The sequence below is a fragment of the Podarcis filfolensis genome (genome assembly GCF_964270895.1).
Source record: "Podarcis filfolensis genome assembly, chromosome: 14".
Classification (NCBI taxonomy): domain Eukaryota; kingdom Metazoa; phylum Chordata; class Lepidosauria; order Squamata; family Lacertidae; genus Podarcis; species Podarcis filfolensis.
Window position 1 is genome coordinate 3,623,196 of NC_139616.1, and position 23,221 is coordinate 3,646,416.

A 23,221-nucleotide genomic window follows, 5' to 3' on the forward strand; every position below is an offset into this window, starting at 1 on the left:
AACCCACAAAGACAGCAAGCCAGAATGAGATCATGCCAAACTCTGCAGCAGAACTTAATTAAGTTCAAAGCAGGGAGGAGGCAAGAAGAGAAGCCAGCTCTCCTACCCAGTGTTTGAAAGCACTATTAAAAAAAATGAACCTTTTTATTTTTTGCAGTGCTGGTTATTTAGCTGGAAGGAGAGGCAAGGCTGTGTTGCTGGGCTGTGCCAGCACCTACAAGTCAAGAGAGCTCTGCTCATGAGCCAGCCTGGGGTAGATTTCATCTCCCTCCCACCCGTATTTCATGTCAACTGTGACTTGCAGCTTCACACAACTACACTGGTCGATGGTTTCTTCACAAAGGCATCCCACAGAATCAAAGGGTATACGCATCAGAAGGGAGCAACAGGAAACCCCTGGGCCAAATGTCAGTTGCCCAACTCTAGAGGCAAAGGAGAGAGAAAATTACCACATTTCTCTCCCTGCAAGGAGAACAGGGTAGTATGCATGGTTTCGCCACACCCATTTTTATCTTAACCTTCCAATGGTAAGAACTGTTTGGCAGTGGAAAAAACTGTGGTGGATTTTCCATTGTAGGTTTTTAAGCAGAGGCTGGGTGGCCGTCTGCCATGGATGCTTTAGTCGAGACTCCTCCTTTGCAGAGGATTGGGTTCGATGACCCTTGGGGTCTCTATCATTCTATGATCACCCTGCAAAGGAGGTTAAGCTGAGCAAGGGTCACTCGGTTGACCACAGAATCAAGATGTGAATCAGCCTGACATTCTACCCTCTACACTATTATGACTTTCTGGACCTGGAGGGAGGGAAGAGTCAGGGCCCCCAAAGCCTCCAAAGATGTTGTTGTTAACTAGCGGTACATATACTTGGTGTTCTCCAGGTTGGGCCATAATGTGCATTAGCTCCAGCCAGATGGGAGCTGTGGTACGAAAAAGAAGGCACAATGTTGCGGGAGGCTGGTGTATTGCAGCCCTCCTGAAGGGTGGCCAGTATCTGCTGAGTCTTGGCACCAGGAGTCCTGTGGCTCCTTTACAACCATCAGATTTACTGCAGCAGGAGTTTTAGTGGGCTGGACTCAAGCCTGCTTTGTCAGAAGCACATTCTAGAAGTCAGGAAACTGGGGAGAAATGCAGAAGCCATTTTCTACATTTATAAAACACCATGCTGTATATCTGTACAAGAGGAATGTTCCACTGCAGGCAAAACAAGCATTGATAAATACTTCAGAAATGCAGCTACTTTAAATCTTTTATTAATTTCTCTGAGCAACTGCATAATTTTGGTTCACCGACTTAACTTTTGAATTGCACTGTGAGTCACTTTGAATTGAATGGGGCTTCATCCCAGGTCAATAGAATTAGGACTGTGGCCTTAAAATTATTTACAAATATGCTTTTACTGTAACATGTTACAAAAGAAAAACAAGTGCCCCCCTTTTAGCCTCACAACAACCATGCAAAGTAGGTTCAGGTCAAGAGATAGTGAGCTATGTTCAGAAAACAAGCAAATATCTGCAGGAGACACATACACACACACCCCCGCAACCATTTCACAAGAAACTTGCAAAGATTATACAATCATCCAGATGTCAGATTACTGTTGGGCCAGAGGTAGCAACTGGTTTTTGAAGATTTTTTTGGGGGGGATAATTGGGGAGATGTTGTGGGGGTTGTGGACTTCATTCAGGGGCAGCCGCCTCCTATTATTCAGGCACTGCAGTCATCCATAATTCCCCCCAAACGGAGCATGCAGGACGGGTGTGGCCCTTGCTCAGTAAATCTTTGCTTACTGCACAACTTGCTGCAACATGCCAAGCTCTGGCCTGTGGGGTGAGAAGAGCATATTTCACAGAATGACGTAACAGGAGAGCCGTTCGGGCGAGAAGGCGGACACACCCAAGGCTTGGACTGAAACTAATAGCCGAAAGCGGGAATCTCCACAGCCAGCAAAGGCAGGCAGGGAAATTAACAGAGCACCATCACGACCAGTTATTCTCCTCTCAGGATGGGCTCTGGAAGGGGCGTTTGTGATCCAGTCCTTGCCCCCTGGGCTGCCCTTTGGGATTTGCTGGCAATAAGCCACTGATAGAGAGGGCACCAAGGGGTGGGACCGTCTCCTACCCCACCCTTGGGGAAAGGGAGCCACGCATGGGGGGGGGGGGTTTGTGCCCACACATAAGGTAGAAACTTTTAAAGGAAGGCTCTCAAGCCTGGATACTTGATCCTTGCCTCCTGGAGTTGGAGGGCCAAAAAGAGGGGTGGTGAATAGATGAACACACTGTTATTGCAGCACAACAACCCAGAAAAGAAGGCGGCTCTCTTTCAGCTGTCCCCAAAGCATGCAAGGCTACAGCTCACACAGAAGGCTTAAAGCCTGGTCTAACCATTCAGAAGCTTTATTATTAATAGCATTTTCAACCGGCCCCTCATTCCAAAGGTCCCCAAGTTATCCATATTGCAAATCTTGTCTCCTGGGCGTCTTTGGATGCTGCCTCACCAGCAAGAGCAAGAGACTCTTCGCCAGAGAGCTGGACTAGATGACCCTCAGGGTCCCTTCCACCTTGACCATTCCGGGACTCTAAAGAACCAAGGAGGGACAGAAGCAGAGACTCCACACACAGGACCCCACTCTGCTTGGGGGGGTCTACAGGCCAGGGGCTGGGCACCCAAGACCCGGGGAGCGAGGATGCAGGAAAGGGCTGAGAATGCAGCCAGGTATGTGAATTAGCAAAAATTAAAATCAAATATATTGCAAGAGATGAGTAAGCAGAAAGACAACACTATAAAATGTTTGTCACATTCTGCTAGCTTGCATTTCACCCCAGCAGAATGAAAATTTATTTTCCCCCCCTTTCTATATTTTCAAGGAGCTTCTTGACGCTCTGAACAGCCGAGAAACCTTTTCCATTTTGCATTTCTGCTTTGACAGTTGGGTGTCCCTGCACACTTCACGCCCATGCGACTCTGGCTCCCAAGTTAGAGAGTTACCAGGACACCTCGAAAGTTCTTGAGCTTTTTTCAGGAAGGCGACTGACTTGCCTAAGATCCAGGACAAAGAAGCGCCACCTTTCGGGAATTCCCCCCCCCCGGACGTCAATTATGCTTTTGAAACCCCGTTAATGTCCGGAAAAATCAGGACGCATGGCATCCCTACAAGTCAGGATTGGTAGGACGTCAGCCTAAATGCCCGATCCTATGGAGGCTTTCTCCGAAGCGCACCGAGGGCCACTCCCAGCCGTCGCAGCCCCGCCGGTTTCAACGGCGGCCCCAATCCTCCCCGAGCTCCTTTGCAGGGCAAATCTTTGCCCCCCAGACACACGCAGCCCCCCCCCCCCGATACAGGAGAGGCTGAGTCGAGCGCGCTTACGCGAGAGTAAGTCCCACTGAACTCAACGGGACTGACTTCTCATGGAAGCGCACCAAGGCAGTGCAATTCTCCCGCCGCCTCACTTCGGAGTCAATCCAGATTCAATCCAGATCAATCCAGATTCAATCCAGATCACTTCGGAGTCAATCCAGGCGGAGCCGCTCCGGATGCAGCGCCCCCGGAGACTTACCGAGCAGGCGGCGGCGGCGGCTGCAGACTCCGAGTCCGGCTGAGCACGGGCGAGAGGCGGGCGGGGTGGGGTTTTTGTAGCAGCCGCGGGTCCCGCGCGTCTCCGGCCGCGGCAGGCGCCGCCCTCCAGAGCCCAGCCAGCCCGCCCCGCCCCGCCCGCCCGCCCGGCCCGCCGCCGCCTCTGACTCAGCCGCGCCTCGGGAAGGGAAGCGGGGAGGGCGGGCCCGAGGCCCCCGACCCCGGCCCGGCTTGAAACAGCTTCCCTCCGCCCCGTAAATGTTTCAGAGTTTTAAAAAACAATGACTATTTTTGACATTATTAACAACGCCAAAGTGCAACATTTTTAATTGATTTTTAAATTATAGCAAAGGAAGGACACCCCGAGTGAAATCTCTCCGAGCCCACCAAGTTGTAACGGTGATGCATGCTTTAATCTGTCTTTTGATTACTGTTGATGTTGATATTTTGAATGTTTTAAATTATTGTTGGTATCTTTTTTTGCAAAACACTTGCTGTTGTTTTTTACACTCAAGAGGTGTATAAATCGCAACTTCCAGCAAGGAAATGAAGATGGTTACAATGGCAGCTGTGCAAGCAATTATTGTCTCAAACTCATCAATTTACCTGCAAAAAAAGCAGAATGAAAGGCTAAGAGCACTGTTTCCACATATACTATTGATAATTCCAACAAATTAAAAGAAGCATAAACTCACTAGAGTAAACTCTCAAGATCCACACCTTGGTACAGGTAGGAGAGGCCACCTGGCCATGATGAACTTCATTTGTCAATGAAATAAAATCATACCATATTGCAGAAAAGATCTGTCAATTGTACTGTGTTCTCTAGCAGCTTTTAATTTATGGGACGCCCCCCCCCCCCCGCCCAGAGCCATTTGCCAGACTTGGAATACTAAAAATGCTGCACTTTTAGGTTGCTAATAATGTTTCAATCAAACAGTTTCCAAAATTTAGTCACAGATGCTCTTGCTGTTGTTAAAATCACAAACAAACAAACAAACCTTAAAGTTACAAAAAGAGAGGTATTTTCCAAATAAGTAGAGGAAATGTAGGAAAATAAAGGCAGCAAAACACGCCTTGATTTAGCTGGGTTTTGTGACTGGGTGGGGGAAGAGAATTTTGTATCTCTAAGCGTAGGAAATGAAACCCACCAAACAGCGCAGAACTGCTCCAGGTCTTCAGGTCTTCACTGCTCTTAGAAACACATGATTTGTATCTTCTCTGCAATAACCAGAGTCCACATAGCCCTGCCAAAGGGCAAGGTTCTTCCATTTCCAAGCTGCCACCGATCCTTCTACATACTAGCCTTGGGCTGGAGCATTGTTTAGGGGTCGTTGGTGCTCACAGAGTTGTAGCTGTTAATTTTTTGTATCTTAGTTTGGATCTTATGATTTAGGTGGAAATTGTTCAATTTGGTTGTGTACTTTTTGATGTTTATTACTACTTTTGTTATATTTGTAGTTGTGGAATTTGCTGTATGTTGTAAGCCGCCTTGAGCCTGGTTTTAACTTTGGAAAGGTGGCATACAAATAAAATGATTGATTGATTGACTCTGAAGTTAGCCCTCTTCAGCCTCTCCAGAGGAGTCTTACTGCTTTAGAGTCCTCTCCTTCTTCACTCAAAAGCAGTGGCGTAGCGTGGGGGGTGCAGGGGGGGCCGGCCACACCGGGCGCAACATCTGGGGTTAGGGCAAATCCACGGGTTAGGGGGCGCAAATCCACGGGTTAGGGGCGCAAATTACTTGCCTTGCCCCGGGTGCTGACAACCCACGCTACGCCACGGCTCAAAAGCAAGGGGCACTTGAACTTAAGGACGTGTGGGGCCTACTCCCAGGTCAGAAAGTGTGCATAGGACTGCCGGGGGATCCTAGGCACACTTTTGACTCAAAGGGAGACCTCATTGATCTCAGTGGAGATCAGGGAAGATGTGCTGCTTCCCTTGCAGGGAATTTGCTTGGCTCCTGGGTATAAAACTTCACTGAACTCAGTGGGGACACTTTTTTTAATTTTCAGAAGCCTCGTGTCTTCTCATCTTGGTAAAAAAGGAGGCCCAGGTACTCCTATCTTGATGGAAGTGCCGTGGATGTCTGCACAAAATGGCAGCAAAACCAAACAAGAGGTGCCAGAACTTTGTAACGTCAAAAAGCACATAGATGCAAACTATCTGAAGAAGTGTGCATGCACACGAAAGCTCATACCAAGAACAAACTTAGTTGGTCTCCAAGGTGCTACTAGACTATTTTTATTTATAGATAGATAGATAGATAGATAGATAGATAGATAGATAGATAAGCTGTGGAAGCAGTGATGGCCACCAACCTGGATGCCTTTGAACAAGGATTGGGCAAATTCATGGAGGAGAAGGCTGTCAACAGCTGCGCGCCAGGATGGTTGGAGGCAGGGGTGTTTCTGGATAACAGTTGCTGGAACCCCCGGAGGGGGGCGCTCTTGTGCTCAGATCCTGCTTGAGGGTTTCTCACAGGCACCTGGCCAGCTGCTATAATAATAATAATAATAATTTATTATTTATACCCCGCCCATCTGGCTGGGCCTCCCCAGCCACTCTGGGCGGCTTCCATAAAAACCAAAAATACAATAAAATATCACACGTTAAAAACTTCCCTGAACAGGGCTGCCTTAAGATGTCTTCTGAATGTCAGGTAGTTGTTTATCGCTTTGACATCTGCTGGAAGGGCGTTCCACAGGGCGGACGCCACTACCGAGAAGGCCCTCTGCCTGGTTCCCTGTAGCTTTGCTTCTCGCAATGAGGGAACCGCCAGAAGGCCCTCGGCGCTGGACCTCAGCGTCCGGGCAGAATGATGGGGGTGGAGACGCTCCTTCAGGTATACTGGACCGAGGCCGTTTAGGGCTTTAAAGGTCAGCACCAACACTTTGAATTGTGCTCGGAAACATACTGGGAGCCAATGTAGGTCTTTCAAGACCGGTGTTATGTGGTCTCGGCGGCCGCCCCCAGTCACCAGTCTAGCTGCCGCATTCTGGATTAGTTGTAGTTTCCGAGTCACCTTCAAAGGTAGCTCCACGTAGAGCGCATTGCAGTAGTCCAAGCGGGAGATAACCAGAGCATGCACCACTCTGGCGAGACAGTCCGCGGGCAGGTAGGGTCTCAGCCTGCGTACCAGGTGGAGTTGGTAGACAGCTGCCCTGGACACAGAATTGACCTGTGCCTCCATGGACAGCTGTGAGTCCAAAATGACTCCCAGGCTGCGCACCTGGTCCTTCAGGGGCACAGTTACCCCATTCAGGACCAGGGAATCCTCCACACCTGCCTGCCTCCTGTCCCCCAAAAACAGTACTTCTGTCTTGTCAGGATTCAACCTCAATCTGTTAGCCGCCATCCATCCTCCCACCGCTTCCAGACACTCACACAGGACCTTCACCGCCCTCACTGGTTCTGATTTAAAAGAGAGGTAGAGCTGGGTATCATCCGCATACTGATGAACACCCAGCCGAAACCTCCTGATGATCTCTCCCAGCGGCTGCATGTAAATGTTGAAAAGCATGGGGGAGAGGACAGAACCCTGAGGCCCCCCACAAGTGAGAGCCCAGGGGTCTGAACACTCATCCCCCACCACCACTTTCTGAACACGGCCCAGGAGGAAGGAGCGGAACCATTGTATGACAGTGCCTCCAGCTCCCAGCCCCTGAAGACGGTCCAGAAGGATGTTATGGTCGATGGTATCAAACGCCGCTGAGAGATCCAGCAGAACTAGGAAACAGCTCTCACCTTTGTCCCTAGCCCGCCGGAGATCATCAACCAGTGCAACCAAGGCAGTTTCAGTCCCATGATGAGGCCTGAATCCCGACTGGAAGGGATCCAAATGGTCCGCTTCTTCCAGGCGTGCCTGGAGTTGTTCGGCAACCGCTCGCTCAATCACCTTGCCCAAGAATGGAAGATTTGAGACTGGGCAATAGTTGGCCATCGTGGCCACATCTAAAGATGGTTTTTTAAGAAGCGGTTTAATAACCGCCTCTTTCAGCGGGTCTGGGAAGGCTCCCTCACGGAGGGAAGCATTCACCACCCCACAAAGCCCATCGCCCAGTCCTTCCCAGCTAGCTTTTATAAGCCAGGATGGGCAAGGATCCAGGAGACAGGTGGTTGGTTTCACTCGTCCAAGCAGCCTGTCCACATCCTCGGAGGTAACAGATTGGAAGTGATCCCACGCAACTTGACTAGACAGAACTCTAGCACTCTTCCGCCCCGGCCCTGCTCCCACGGTGGAGTCTACTTCTTCCCGAATCTGAGCGATTTTATCTGCAAAAAACTTTGCAAAATCATTGCAGGAGAACATGTGGCTATGAGAACAGGGTGCTGGACTAGAAGGCCCCCAGAAGACTCTTCTTGCGTTCTAAAAAAGAAAAATCCCTCCCAGTATGGACATGCTACCCATTTGTGGGGTGGGGAGACTCGATATAGCTGTTTTCTTTCAAAACTTTTCAAAGCTTTTGTTTTAGGTATAATATTCTCCATCTCCAGAGGTATTGTTAGGGGCATAAGGATGGATGAAAACTTTGTCTAGGTTCCCATTTAGATGTGGACTTACCTAATTCAAACTTTCTGAAATGATAACTGAACCAAAACAACTCTCCTTCGAAATTCGCATTTCTCCAAATTTTGCAGTGCAGTTCTCCAGACAAGGTGTGTGTACAAAATGCAGTTCTAAGAGTCTGCCTTTCTTTCTTCTAGGAGCACTGTTAAGGGGCAGGCCAAGGGGGGCTGTGCCTGAGACCTTTTCTTACCCCTTACCTTACTTTTTACAACTCACATTATTTTTCCTCCCTAGCAACTGGACAGGTGACAAAGCGCAGGACTGGGGAAACCTCAGGTACATATCATCTTCACTTTCCCAGGAGCCCCTGACTTAGTTCTGTACAAGCAACAGTTCTTGGTGGCAGGCGGGACAGAGGACCATTGCAGTGTACCTGGGAGACCAGGGTTCAAATCCCAACACTGGGTGGCCCAGATGACCAGTGTCTGCCTCTCAGCTTAACCTACCTTAAAGGGTTGTTCTGGGGATTAAATGAGCTGGGGAGAGAACCATGTGTGCCACCTGGAGCTCCTTGGAGGGGAAAAGGTGGGACAGAATGCATGAAACAAATAAATAAAACCATCTGCATGTGGTGTCCTTCCTGGATCCAGAAAATCTGTTGGCAGACCCCAGTTCAGGGCACAGGTGCCGGGTCCTGCCCAACTTTGGGGGTTCCCAGCACACGTGTGACATAGGTAGGTAGGCCACGCAAGGCCCACTGCAGACCACAGAATATTGAGGGGGCCCAGCTCCCTCCCTGAAAATTTCAGGGGGCCCCTCAGCCCCTCCTAGATGCCCCCCTGGTTCAGGGTAAGTCCCACCAGCAAGAGTTCACCCCACCTGCCCACTCTGAAAGTCACCGTAAATTTGCACCAATACATATAAATTAGCACATGCTAATTCTATGCAGATGTGTGTCATGAGCCTGTGTGCTGAACCATGTACATAGCTACCAGTGAGCCTGCACCAGTAAGTGAAATGGTGGCACTCAGTTGTATAGGTCTGCTGGGAAAAGTGTAAATCCAAGCACACTGATTTGTTGCATTTTAAGGGCTTCAATCCTCTGCACATTTACATTGGACTTAAAAGGGTGTGATCCTGTACACACTTACCTGAGAGCAAGTGCCACAGAACACTTCCTTCTGAGCAGATGTCCACAGGATTTGGCTGCCTGATGCTAGCAAGAGAAAACAACAACATGCATTCTTCTTTTTTTCAGTGCCCTTTTCTTCTAAGAGAGTTTGCCTAGCAATTTAAATGATTTTTTTAAAAAAATCAGAGTGAGGAGAACTGTTTCTAGATGTGCTTAGCAAAGGACATGGCAGAGCCAAGAGATGACTAACGAGGAACCTGGCCCAGCATTTCTGTGGCTGGAGTGAGAGAACCTTGGAAAGTTGCTCGCAAATTAATTTGAGGTTAACAGTCAAGGAAGTGCTGTTGAAATGCCAAGGGGTGGCCACCAGGACCTGCAGCCACCAACCCTGTACTGTGACCCCCATATTTTGCTTAGTGGGCCCCGTCAGTATCTGTGTGGGATGTGAAATGGTTTTCATATAAAGTGGACTTGCAACTTGGGTGGGGTTACGTTCTGGGGACGATGCGTATTTGCAAAAACAGGTAAGGTCAAACCACACCTTGGACCCAGCTCTGTGCGAGTAATCTTATATTTCAGAACCAGTGCAATGAACTGGTCTCATACCCTTCAAGTGTCCCTATTTTCCAGGGATAGTCCCAGAATTACAGAAGCCCACTGGCGGAGGAAGAGGAGTGCAGGGGGAGCGCACCACCCCTGAAAGTGCGATCCCGGCAGGGTGCCATCGCGGCTGCCCTCCCTGCACAGATAATGTGCCACACCCCCAGAACGTGCACCAGCCTCGCCCCCACCTGCTCTCTGCCCCCCCCCCACCGTGCTGGAGCATGAAGCTCTGCCACTGCAGAAGCCATTCCGACTTCCAGTTTGATCCTGGAATGTCCCAGTTTCTCTCACCTCTGCTGAGCTCAGAGAAGAAGCTGAGCAGGGGCTTGCTCTGAGCAGCAGCGGCAGTGGCAGCTGCGAAAGAGCAACCCATGGCCTCCCATGGCCACTGCTGCTGGCCTCCTCTCTTGGGCAGCTTGTAATGTCTGCTGGAGAGTGGGCAGGGAGGAAGAGAAGCTGCCACCCCAGAGGCAAAGCCCCGTGTGACGTGCCAGCCTTGAGATTTGGGCAGAGGGCAAGACCACCCTGGGCGGGAGGAAAGGGGGAGTGGCGCTCAAGGAGTCTTCATTTAAAAAATATGTTAAAAAAATCCATGTCCACGTCTAATCTTATCCCTTTCTAAAAAAAATTTATTGGTTTGTGCTACTCTCTTTGTAAATACACCAAAGAATAAAATAAAATCGGAATTAAGGGCTTTTCTCACGACAGTGTGTGCTGTGTCCCATTGGTGGTGGCATTCGCCCTTCTTCTGACAGGAAATGCTCTGAGGGGGTGGGACAAAAATGGGGGACAGAGGAGGGTCAGTTGGAGTGAGTGAGAACTCCTGGGGGTGGGAGAAACCGCAGACACCAAAGGGGCAGCAGACCCTCCAACCTTCCTCTGGTGAAAATGTCCCTATTTTATCTGAGGAATATTGGTGGGTATGAAATTTGTTCAGAGACAGAAAGGAAAGGGATGCTTAATCATTTCCTCCGTGTCATTTCCTCCAGTTAAAATCCTCTCCCCCACCCAGCTTCTGCTTGACTTGCTGCCCTGGGCTCCTTGGGGAGGAAGGCTGGGATATAAATTCAATAAATATTTTCCACCAGTAGGCAAAAGAGTAGCAGGTGAGAAGGAGCAAACTTGATTTGGAAAATAGTGAGTGGGTGGGTGGGTGGCAGTATGCTTTCTCCCCATTCATTGCCTCTCCCACCCCCTGTCATCGGGGTAGCCAGGGGGCCCCCCCAGATCAAGTAAAACAATAGAAAACTAACTAACCAATCATGTCGGTTCTGCCCCCCAACAAAAATCCTGCCTACACCCATGCCCCCTGCCTTGCTGAGATGAATCAGTTTGGCCCTCAGTTGATATTGTTCAGTGGACACCCCCAGCCTACCCCCAAGCTACTTGGTAAATAATAATAATAGGGTATAAATTATTATTATTATTATTATTATTATTATTATTATTATTATTATTAATACCCTGCCCTCCCCAGCCAGAGCCGGGCTCAGGGTGGCTAACACCAGTAAAATTACAGTAAAAACATAATAGGGGAAAAAAACCCAATTTCAAATACTGTACATGTTAAAATGCAATTTAAAATGCAGCCTCATTTTAAAAGTAGCCCATAGATCAAAACCATAAGGGTAGGGAAATATGAGGACTGAGTCCAAACCAAAGGTCAGGCAGAACAGCTCTGTCTTCATATTTTCTCCCTTTGCTCTTCAGTTTGCAAAATGAAGAGCTTTAGTTGAAGAGGCCTGGGCTGCCTGCAGCATGAATCAGATGCCAGAAGTCTTACAACATCAGGAAATGTGAGGACACCACAGCCAGCTCTTTATCCAGCAGACCGAGCAGATCTTGTTAGATGCTCCACCTAGCAAACTAATCCTCAGCATCAAGGATTTCTTTGCTGTTGGACTTCCATGTACACACACACACACACACAATTGCATTCCAGCACTCGGCATGCACCGCCGGAATATTTTGTTTGCTTTCCATAATCCTTTGTAAAGTAGCATCATTGCCCATGAGGGAGGAAAAACTGCTTGCAAATGTCTTATTTTCCTAGTTGAGTGTGCTTCTGGGGTGTAAATGCAAACATGGTCAAGGCCTAGTCTGAAGCATATTTATCTCTCTCTAGAACATCAAGGGAAGGAAACAGGGCAGGTGAATACTTGCCACACTCAATTCTTACATTGCTTCCAGGCTCCATTAATGGACATATCACTAAAGACTCACTTCCACCTGCTGAAGCCTTCATCAACCTGGTGCCCACCTGCTGTGTGGGACTAAAGCTCCCATCAGCCCCAGACTGCAACTGGGTGATTCTGGGACTGATGGGAACAGGACTCTGCTGGCTAGGACTGATGGGAGTTGTAATCTAAAACAGCTGGAAAGCACCAGGTTGGCAAAGACTGGCCTCCTACAGGATGGGGGACCAGTGGCTTTGCAGATGTTGCTGGGCTGCAACTCCCATAATCTCCCTCGCCATGCTGGATGGGTTTGCTGGGAGCTGGAGGCAACTGTATCAATCTGGCCTGGCATCAGCATACAGCTGTCTCAGGCAGCTGTCAGGCCTCCTGTTTTTGGCAGGGTTCAGTACACCGGTTCTTGCCTGCCCATAGCCTCTTCCACTCCCAAACCATTGAGTCCTACATGCCAAAATCTGCTTGTGGCCACCATTTTCTTTTTCTTGTCATGCATATCCAAGGACTTGCTCTACGGGGAACCAGGCCCATTGGCAGACCAACTCTGCATTTCAAAGATGTCTGCAAACACGACTGAAGGCTGGCAACATCAACCTTGCCATGTGGGGATCCCTTGCAGATGGTCGCAGCACCTGGAGACAAGTCGTGCATCTATAGCAGTGACCAGAGGAGGAATGACCGCTAGGAGGAGCAGAGAGAAGAAACGTCATGGTGCATCTGCAGCAGCACAAGCAGACATCTGCATCTGCCCCATCTGCAACAAAGCATGTCTCTCCTGTATCAGCCTCTTCAGTCACAGCAGGTGCTGTTACTCGCCAACGCCCCAAAGGTGTCTCCACCATTGTCTCCCGAGATAAACAGATGCCAACATTCATGCACTGGAATGACACAATTCAGTGCATGATGAAAAACAAAGTGGCTATACAGGGATGCTATCTTTTCTATTCCTTGCAGCTAAAAAATGGGGGAGCCCACTACTGTGCTGTGCCCCACATAAATGTCCCATAAGCAATAAAAGCTTGGCCTCGCCTGGTGTGCAGAATGGCATATGATGTACTATCAACCGTTCAAGATGACCCTTAATCAACTGGAGAACGTGACCTGGCCAGCGGTGCCCTGTTGGAGGTGCTGCCTCTTCCTGCCCTACAGAGATCAACTCTGCAGGACAGGGATGGGGCTTTTCCTGGGGCTTTTCCTGGTCATGGTGGCTGACGCTGGCAGGAGTTGGAATCCAATAACATTTGGAGAGCCTCAGATTCCCCATCCTTGTTAGTGAGTCCCGAAAATAGAGCTGAGATTCGTAGAATGGCACCTCTGGCCATTCACCCAAACATCTTTTCTAATACCCTACCCTACCCCTCCCCCAAAACCCTACCCCAAAACCAAAAGGAGGGACATTGGAAGAGGAGCCTTTAGAACTTTAGGGCTGTCCCAGATAAAGACGAGCCATTGGAACGTATAATTAACTGTGATCACAGCCCGAGAATATCATTCATAGACACATAAGGAGGAGTTACGTAAGCGCTCTGGAATATTATTGGTATCACTCATGACTCCCATTTGCAGTGGTTACACAACTGCTGCACTTTTGTACAGCTAAACATACCCTAAGGGGAGAGTGGCAACAACACAGCCATAAATCAGACTGTCCATTTCAGTCGCCACCACCAGCCTTCCGGAGGTTTGAAGTTACTTCTGTCAAAGTTTAGGATGATTCAGATGCAGCAGTCCCCCCCCCCCCCGCAGCTTGGTGTAAATCAACCTTGGCCAACCTGCAGCCCTACAGAGGTTTTTGACTATAACTCTCAACAGGTGCCTGGGGCTGATGTGAGTTGTGGCCTAAAACATCTGGAGAGACCAGGCTGGCCAAGGCTGGTGTAAACAGATTTTGGATCTGACTTATCGTGTGCTTTACTGATATTTTAAGTGTTCTATGGTGATGCTTATTGCTTTGGGGTTGTGATTTCTTTTGATCTTGCGCATCCCTTTGAGCATTTTGCATGGAAAAGTGGTTTATTATTAAACATTATAATTAGAAATGTGATTTTTTAATTGATTTGTGCACAAAACATTGGGATGGTTTGTCTTCTATCTTCCAACTGTTTTCCTGGGAGAAGATCAAACTGTGTTGCACGACCCAAGTGGACGTAGTCCAATTGTCTTTTAAAAATATTGCTATAGTTTTTTGGGGTGGGGTGGGCATCTTGTATAGGTGAGAATAGAATCTATAAGAAGAAACCAGCCCAACCAGTTCCTTTGTTAGGTAAAGACCTTAACCAGCCATTTACATCAGGAAGAATTTGCCCTATTGCCATAGAGACAATGGAGAAATCCCCCTACCCCTCTCAGCTGCTGAAAGTAACCTCACCTTGTAAGGTAGACCAGCAACAGCCAGAGCTGGTATGTGAGTTTTGGCTGATGCTGATGTAGGGTCTTGCTTTGTGCTTCGCCCAACCCTAGAGGGGAAGCAAGATCTGCTGTGAGCCCCTCCATCCTATGCTCAGGTCACATGTGTGTGTAAATAAAAGCTTGCATCCTAAAGACACCACCGTCTACACCTTCATTCCAAGGATACCAACCCCTGGCTGACTGCAGGCACCCCTGGAATCTCTAACCGCTTGGAGGCTGGGTTGGGTGCAGCAGTATCACTGATACTGAAGAAGAAGAAGTCTCTAACTGAACAATTAAGTAATTTTTAATTGGAGCCAACAGTTTAATTGTTTCAATTCCTGTTAGAGTAAGATACCTAAAAAGCAAACTCAAAATAAAAAACTATAATCTTACATCTCATTACCAACAATTCAATTCACTCTCCTTGCCCACCAATTAATCAGTTCAGTGTTTAGTTGATACTCAGAGTGAAAGCTTGCACTTCAATTATTGATAAATGATTATGACTTCACATAACAAATTTAATACAATAATTATTTATAAAAATGTATATATTACAATATCATAAAACTTCAGGATGCTGTGCAACTATAAACTATAAAACACAATTAAAAGCAGTACAAAATAATCATTATTATTTATTGTATTCCATTTTTCTCCAAGGAGCTCAAGGTAGTGTATATAATAGTCCCCACCCCCCTCAACAACTCTGTGAGGTCAGTGAGGCAAGCAAGGCTGAGAGGCAGGGACTGGCCCAAAGTCAGGGAGCTTCCTGGAGGAGCAGGGATTTGAACCCTGGTCTCCCAGCTCCTAGTCCAACACTCTCACCACTGCACTGCATTGGAAAAGCAAGAATGTGACTAATCAAAATTAGTGACTAGCTGAATGTTTAAACAGCTGCATAGGCCTGTTGGCATGAAAAAGACTTCAAGAAAGTGAAAAAGGCAAGGATGCCTGCCAAATCTCTGCTGGGACCAACAATGCTAAATGACTTCTGGCTGAGTCAGTCGGGCCTCTGTGACACATGGGATTTTCTGGATTATTTGGGCAACTGAGGTAGGGTCTAAGGGCTCAGGTCGTCCCAAAAGTATCCTGGACCCAAGTTGTTCAGGGCTTTGTCTACCATCGCAAGAGCCTTCCACCTGGCCTGGTAGCACCTGGTTGCTGATGACTACACCAGATGGTGTTTTGGTTGCCATATGTCCGGAACTTCCTGGACATATCTGGACTACTGCAGTTGGAAGTAGTGTCTGGATGGAAATCGCTTTTTAAAAATGTCTGGGAAAATTTGAACATATGGCAACCCATGTCGGCAGTGTTGTTTTTGGCGATTTTCCTTAAAGATAGCTCAGAAACTTTTTTTTGTGAGTTTGCCAGAAAAGCTCAACAACTAAAAACAACTCAACAACTGTTTGAAATATGGCAACCCTACTAAAAGGGCCACCAACATAGAGCACATCACAGCAATATCACAATGGTGTTAAATGACACTGCTACCTTATTCTTTAGTAAGCAAATTGATTCCATTTATGCATTGTCTGTGTGGAGCAAGAGTCCATTACTTCTCTGATTAACTCACAGCCATTGAAGTGACAAACTGCAGCTCAATGTGTTCTCTGGCCACTAATGGCAGCTACTTGTATCTTAAGACGCCTGAGCAGCAGAGCCATTGGCTGAGCCAACCACTAGAGCTATAGTTCAGTGGCAGAGCATCAGCTTTTCAAGCAGAAGGTCCCAGGTTCATTCCCTGGCACCTCCAGACAAGGTGGGGGAAACTCGTCTTCCTGAGATCCTGGAGCGCTGCTGGCAGCTGATGAAGAGTGTAACTTTGCTAGATGGCTCAATGGTCTGATGCAACAGGAGGCAGCTCCCAGGGTTCGCTAGCCTGAACAAGCTGTGCTTGTTTCTGTAGCCATCTAAAAAAAGACATCTAAACATCAGCTTGCTGCATCCGAATGTACTCAAAGGGGTGTAAATTATTCCAGGGAGCCTGGAAATGAAATACACCCTGGAAACTTTTTCAGCTACACCCACATTGTTCCCATCCCATCTAATCAATATCTAGATCTACCTGCACTCCAGCTGAGAGCTCCCTTCCTCCTGTCCATTTGTGTCACACCTGCCTTCCACTAGACAGTGTCACCTTTCAGTGACATTCTTTCTTTCTTTCTTTCTTTCTTTCTTTCTTTCTTTCTTTCTTTCTTTCTTTCTTTCTTTCTTTCATAAAATGTATACCCTGCTTGATTGTAAAACAGCTCAAAGTCTTTGAAGAAATTACTATAAAATGTAAAAAAAAGTTGAAAACAACTATTTCAAACATTAAAAAATAAATAAACTCAGCAATAAACTAAAAATGAACACACATCGGCATCCAGCCTATCTGGGGAGGCTGGTCTAAACAATTATGTTTTTAGTCAGTGCTGAAAATAGTACAGTAAAGGCGCCTGCCTGGTATCAATAGGCAGGGAGTTTCAAAGTGTAAGTGCTGCCGTGCTAAAATATTGGATTTCTTTCAGGTGCTGAGCAGGTAATATGTAGCACCTGTAGCAGTGCCAGTTCCACAGATCGAAGGAGTCAAGTGGGTGTATCTCACAGGTAAGCTGGCCCCAAGTTGTTTAGGGCTTTATATACTGAGAGCAACACCTTGAACCTGGCCCAGTGGCAAATTGGCAGCCAGTGCAGATCTCTGAGCACAGGTCTTATATGCCAAAAAGGTCTTGCTCTTGTCAGCAATTGTGCTGCCGCATTCTGAACTAACTGCAATTCCAGGTCGAGCACAAGGGAAGCCACACATATATGTGAACTGAGGCAGGGATGCATCGAGAATGTGATCCATGCAAGTTCTGATGCAGTCTTGATCCACACCTTCCTGATGAGTATGTGTCCTGGAAAGGGGTTGTCCACTGGCCTTAACACTTTCTGAACATTCTGATCTGGCCTGAAAAGACGGTAGAAAAATAGGTCCAGGCTGGTTTGCACTGGGCACTTTTGAAGGTGTTTGTTTGTTTGTTTTGGAGGAGGAGGGGAGAACTGAAAGGGATTTGCTTCTCTCCTTGTGGTTTTGTGAGTGGTTTTATTATAAAATGTCATACATCACAGAGGTGCATCAAGAAAAAACCTAAAAAGTTTCTAATGTTGAGGGCAGGGGCTAGGGAGTTACAATGAGTAAAAAAAAAAACAGCTTCAAAAGTTAAATAAACTGAATGCAAAGCTGGGGGTTTATGGCCCAGAGGCAGAAGCACTTGAATATCCAACATGTTCCAAGCAAATGCTGTTAGCAGAAACAAGAGCCCAGAACAGACAACAAGGTGAAGCCTCAGCAGCCCTTCCTCAAACCATTGAGATTTGATTAGATAGACCTGTCAGTCACAAAGAGCTCCCCACCCCCACGACATTTCCTTAACACTGCAATCTTGGGGAGAAATGGCATCTGTGGCATTTTTTTAAATTACACTTGAACTACTGAAGCTCCCTGATGGACTTTGGAGGCCCCCACTTCAGTTTAGGACACATGGGATAGATCACACTTCAGCTCAGGAAAACCTTGAATCTGTCCAAAGTAAGAACAGTTTGCTTCTTGATGCAGAATTCATACAAATCTCTTGCACACCCCTAGTGAAGATGAGGCAAACTGTTTGTAGCAAATGCTAAGAATATCACATTTCGTTAATGCTTTTTGCCCCTACCTAGTGCCTGAACAGGAAGTCCTAGAGTTGTAAAAACCTCATGTTTGATGTCTCAATAATTCTTGGCTTCCTTCCTTTGGGGCGTTTAAGGCTGCTGTTCTATCCCCATTTACTATGCACATTAAGCTCCAATTCACCTCAGCATGTGCCATGGACTGGACAGCTGGGGAACCCCCCAAGGGAAGAAGGCTTGGAGCCCAGGGAGTGGGGGTGGGACACGATGAGGGAGGGTCAGAGGGAGAAGAGGGAGCAGACTGGGAGGAGGAGGTGTCAGAAGCTGAAGCGATAACAGGGTTTAGTGAGCTGGGAGAGGCTCTGTCAGAGGGCAGTCCAGAATCAGAGGCAGCAGTGTAAGCTGGAGAGGAGGACGGGGCCAAGAGGCAGAGATGAGTCAGGGAACAAGTCAAGGATGCCCCCCCCTCCTGCGGTGACCAGCTCCCCTCCTCTTTGGTCTCCCAGAACCCACAGAGGTATGAAGAGGGCAGAGCAGAGACAAGGTGTCAGAGTCTCACATTGCTTGGGAAGGACCTGGGGGAGCAGGAGACTTAAAGAGCTGTGGAGAGGTGGAGACCGTCAGTCCTCACAGCTGGCTCATTGGGGCAAGACCTACCGGGAAGACTTGCAATGCTCACTAGGCCTGAGATTTTTTGTTTCTTTGAATAAAGAGTTAACTTCACTGATGCCTTGTGAGTTACTGCTGACCTGCTCCCAACACCTGCCCTGGCAGCATAACTTATTGGGTATTTTTTATGTTTTGGAAAACATTTTACATTACTTTAAAAACTGACAAAATACTTTTTTAAAAAAACACAGACACACACTCCAACTTCTTTTATTTAATTTATTTATAGCATTATTTATTTGTTGCTTTCCTATGCATAGCCCACTCAAGGCAACTCCCTATATCATAAAAGTATAACAAATACAAGCAAACTAAAGGCAACATTTAACAGTTATTTTAAAATGTTGGCTAGTGAAAAGATGTAGCAGAAACTGATGTAGCACCTAACAGAGCTCCCTGGAAAACAACATATTCCTTTTTTAAAGAGTTTCGAAAAAATAGGGGCTTTTAAAGTACATTTAAACACCTGAGGCATGAAGGCCACACGCATTTCTGAGTGGTGGAAGTTCCACAATCTGGGGGCCAACACAGAAAAGGCAGCATTCATGTCTTGGTGAGCCATGAGCCTGCAGCCAAAATTCTGGGCACCTTGCAAAGAGAAATGAACACCGCATTAGATGCAAGCTACTACTGTTTGCTATTAGCATTAGAGGTTGCCTAGGAACACCCACAAGAGAGAGATAAATAGCACACCTGCCAGCCACTCAGTGCTGACTACATGAATGAAACGTGTGTCAACAAAGACAATGGAACAGTCGCAGGATATACATTGACACAGCATCCGGAGCGTAGGCCAAGCTTATTTCCTGATGCACTTGAAAGAACAAAAAGGAACCAGCTTATTTTCTGACTGTGTGAGGAACACAAAATCAGCCATCTTCAACTGTTTTCAGAGTCAGCCCCACTTGTAAACCCAACTGTCAGGTGCTGGTGGTGGTTGCTCGCAGCGGCGTAGCGTGGGTTGTCAGCACCCGGGGCAAGGCAAGTAATTTGCGCCCCCTAACCCGGGGCAAGGCAAGTAATTTGCGCCCCCTAACCCCTAACCTGCTGCCGCTGCCAGCTTCTTCTTGCTGCTGCCTGGGCTGGGGTATTTACGGTAAGGTAGCCACGGCAGCGGCGGCGGGTCCGTGTCAGGTGATCTGAGGCGAGTTGCCGCTGGCGCTGCCGCCCAAACGACGCCGCTTGCCCGGAGGAGGAGGGCAGAGAGGCGAGGAAAATGCAACATGGCCCAGCAGCTGCAGCAGCGGCGGCGGCAGCGGGGCTGTGAGGAGGGGCTGCCTGGCGCGCCCTCCGCGGCCCTGACGCGCGGGGACCGCGGCGAGTGCTGAGAGCCGCTGCCTGCCGGACGCCTTCAGCCCAGACGCGCGCACAGCTCGTCGGTTCCGCGAGACATGGGGCTCTGCTACAGCCTGCGCCCAAGGCTCTTCGGCGACTCCGGAGGCGGCGAGCGCGCCCCCCCAGATGTTGCGCCCGGTGCGGCCGGCCCCCCCTGCACCCCCCACGCTACGCCACTGGTTGCTCGTGAGTAAGCAGGCAGGACTCCGACCTGTCTTTTACAGGTTTTATTGGTGCAAACTATTTACAGTGCAGAACCCCAAAGTTCATGTCCGTCTTAGTCACTTGCAGATTCTGGGAGTGGCCCCTTCCGGTTTCCACCCCAACATAAGAACTTAGACACCCCAAATCTCCGCCTCCTCTCCTTACGTTTCACCCCTCTGCGTAAACTTGGCGACGAAACGGCATGTCTGTTTCCTGGCGAGCCAGACTAGGTGAGGTGCTTGGGCTCTCAGTAGCATCTTCGAGCCCCACTGCTCCACTGGAGGTCTGGCTTTACCCACCGCTGGACGAGGCCTCAGCAGTGTTGGAGGCTCTCTCTATTCCCCTGCCCCCCTCCCCTGTTCCAATGGCAGTCCCCTGACACCAACTTTACACTTGCTTTTGCTTGCTTGCTTGCTTGTTTGTTTTACCATTTAAAAACTTGATAAAATGCACAGACCTCAAGAGGCAAGATCAGAAATCAACAATTCCAGCAGACTAAGGACTTAATGATTTTGAAAAGCTCTTCTTAGCCCTCCCCCTTAAAAAGTCAACTTTTAATCTCTGTTGAGATGCAATATACAGATATTTGGTATTATTCATGGAGAAGCGTTTCAGTGGCTCCGAGCCAGGATGGCTCTGCTCTGCCTCCACAGTTGAAGGCAGGACGCTTTGGATAGCATCTGCTGGAATCTGCAGGAGGGGAGAAGAGGCCTCTTGGGCTCAGGTCACGCTTTCCAACTTCCCACAGGTATCTGGTTGGCCCCTGTGAGAAAAGGTTGCAGGATTACTTACACCATTGGCCTGATCCAGCAGTGCCATGGATTCTTGCATTCTTAATCCGTTAATTACTTAATTATCAGTTAAAATCCAGATAGTAAATTAGCTATGGCTACAATCTACAAACCTATCTGACTGGGAGTAAGTGCCACTGCAGCTCTTACTTTCGAGTAGGCATGTATAAGATGTGACAGGTGGTTTGCATTTGGATTTAGAATTCTTTATCAAGTAGTAATACTTGGGAGCTTAAATTGACCCACCCCTTAATTTTAGTTTATACTGCTCTTGTAAACAAAGCAGAGATAAGGATCTGGCAGAAATTCTATGGAAGGAGTTCCAATGCTGAGGGCCGTTCCAGCACCTTGTTTTCATGCTAGCAGCTCCTGAAGCACAGCCACAACTCCAGCTCACACTTCGCAGAGTCAGGAACAAATTTAAGAACAGGTAAATCACCTGAGATGCTGGGTTTGGCAGGTCCCTGTCATCTGCTAGCCATTCAGCTAAAAAACAGCAGTTTGTTCACATGTAAAGTTGGTAACACTCACCTACATGGCCAGCACTGAGCCAACATTTATTGTGCTTAATTCACAGGAAATGTACAGTGTTGGTTCCCATTCAGCAAACAGTGTGCCTGAGAGAAATTGGGATCAGTTCAATGTGGGAGGAAAGTTTATCTCCTTGTGTGACAGAGCAAAATTGTGCATGCAAACAATATATTAAAGTTGTGAAATGGGCAACATATGTATTAAATAAAGATCACCAAAGGAAGTCTTTCTTCATGTTCCATTTGTCAGAGAAGTGCAAATTTCATTTGCACAAGAGAGAACATTTTCTGTTTTGCCCCCCAAACTGTGGAATGCCCCCCACCCTGAGAAGAACCACTGGCATTGACATTGCCTTTTTCTCAGCACCAGCTTAATATCTTTTTATTTTGCACAGGCATGTAAAATCATTGTATTTTTAGATGGCTGGGTACTTTCATCTTTTATATTTTATTCATTATATGTACATCTTTCATGTTTTTGGATGAAGGTGAAATTTATTTACTGATTCAAAGAATTTATAAACTGCACCTCACCTTCTTCAAAAATGGATTTAAGGGCAGCATATATAAGAATGAGGAATCTATAATTTTGAATGTTGGGCCGTGGAGACACACATCACTTTGGACACTCTTTGCTGGCCTAGGGCAGCCTTCCCAACTTGGTGCCCTCTGGACATTTTGGATTGCAATTCCCACCAGCATGGAAGTTGATCACAACTGATGGGCAGGAGAAAGCTGTCCTCAAATGTGTAAATTCAGATGCAATGTAGTCCCAAAGACAAATGACACTCAGGTTAGAAGCCACCCTGCAGATGCGATGCAAAGCCTCGTGGATTGCCTCTTCCCGTCCAATGGGAAGAAACCGGGAGGAAAATATGGTATGGAAAACTAGAATCCTACGACAGAAAGGAAGCTTATCCAAAATTCTTCAATAAGGAGATCAATAATGGTGGACAAACTTTCCAGAAAGACAGGTTGCCCACCAAATAGTGATCTCCTCATGCACTGCAAAACACTGGGCTGCAGGTATCCCTTCCCACTGGGCATGCTGGCTGGGGCTGATGGGACCTGGAGGGCGATAGGTTGGAGGAGGGCTAGTCTAGGGCTGATCCTGCACACTCAGAGAGTTACAGCAGAAGCCTCCAATATCCACAGATAAGTGACTGTGGTGTGTGAGTGGGGGAAGGTGTCAACAGCCAGAGCTTTATTTTCCTTTCCAGAGAAGGAGTCACATTGTTCTCTGTTTAATTGTTTCTCCCTGGGATAATTTTCCAATGTCATGACTCACTCTGTATAGGCAGTTTGGGAGGCTGGAGTAAACAGCTGGTCTATGCCAGAGGGGTGGAAATGTAGACTCATCTCCACCTTACCAAATCCCCTGGAAAGACAACATTCATGAAATGTTTGAGGAATGTGCTAAAGTGCAAAACTCAAACCAAATCAAATAGTTTGGTCCAATGGCTGCCTTTCAGTGAGAGCCTTCATATGAGGAATGAACAAATGGATAGTAGACAGAACGTTCAGCAGTGACTGCTAAGAAAATAAAAGATTCTGATCTCCCTCCAACTCAGCCCAGGCAAAAAACAAACTGGAGATTAAACGATTGCTGGAGACAATAAATGCAACAGTAAATCTCTCAAAAGGATATACTTCTTTT

At 47.6% G+C, this 23,221-nt stretch overlaps 1 protein-coding gene and 1 long non-coding RNA gene across 4 annotated transcripts in view; one reads left to right on the forward strand and one right to left on the reverse strand.

Moving 5' to 3' along the window:
- Positions 1 to 3,684, reverse strand: part of ANXA2 (annexin A2) — a 34,307-nt gene extending 30,623 nt beyond the window's left edge. For 2 of the 3 annotated variants that reach the window (XM_083586925.1, XM_083586924.1), the window contains exon 1: positions 3,555 to 3,684. The gene's annotated coding sequence lies outside the window, so the exon portion shown is untranslated. Of the gene's footprint in view, positions 1 to 3,364 lie in introns of all 3 variants that reach the window. The other variant, XM_083586926.1, reaches the window with a different exon arrangement.
- A 7,147-nt stretch (positions 3,685 to 10,831) lies between these two features.
- LOC310749818 lies at positions 10,832 to 18,631 on the forward strand. The gene is made up of 3 exons (XR_014541818.1): positions 10,832 to 10,919; positions 16,913 to 16,991; positions 18,542 to 18,631. It is a non-coding gene; the product is annotated as an uncharacterized lncRNA (long non-coding RNA).
- Positions 18,632 to 23,221: the final 4,590 nt, after the last annotated feature.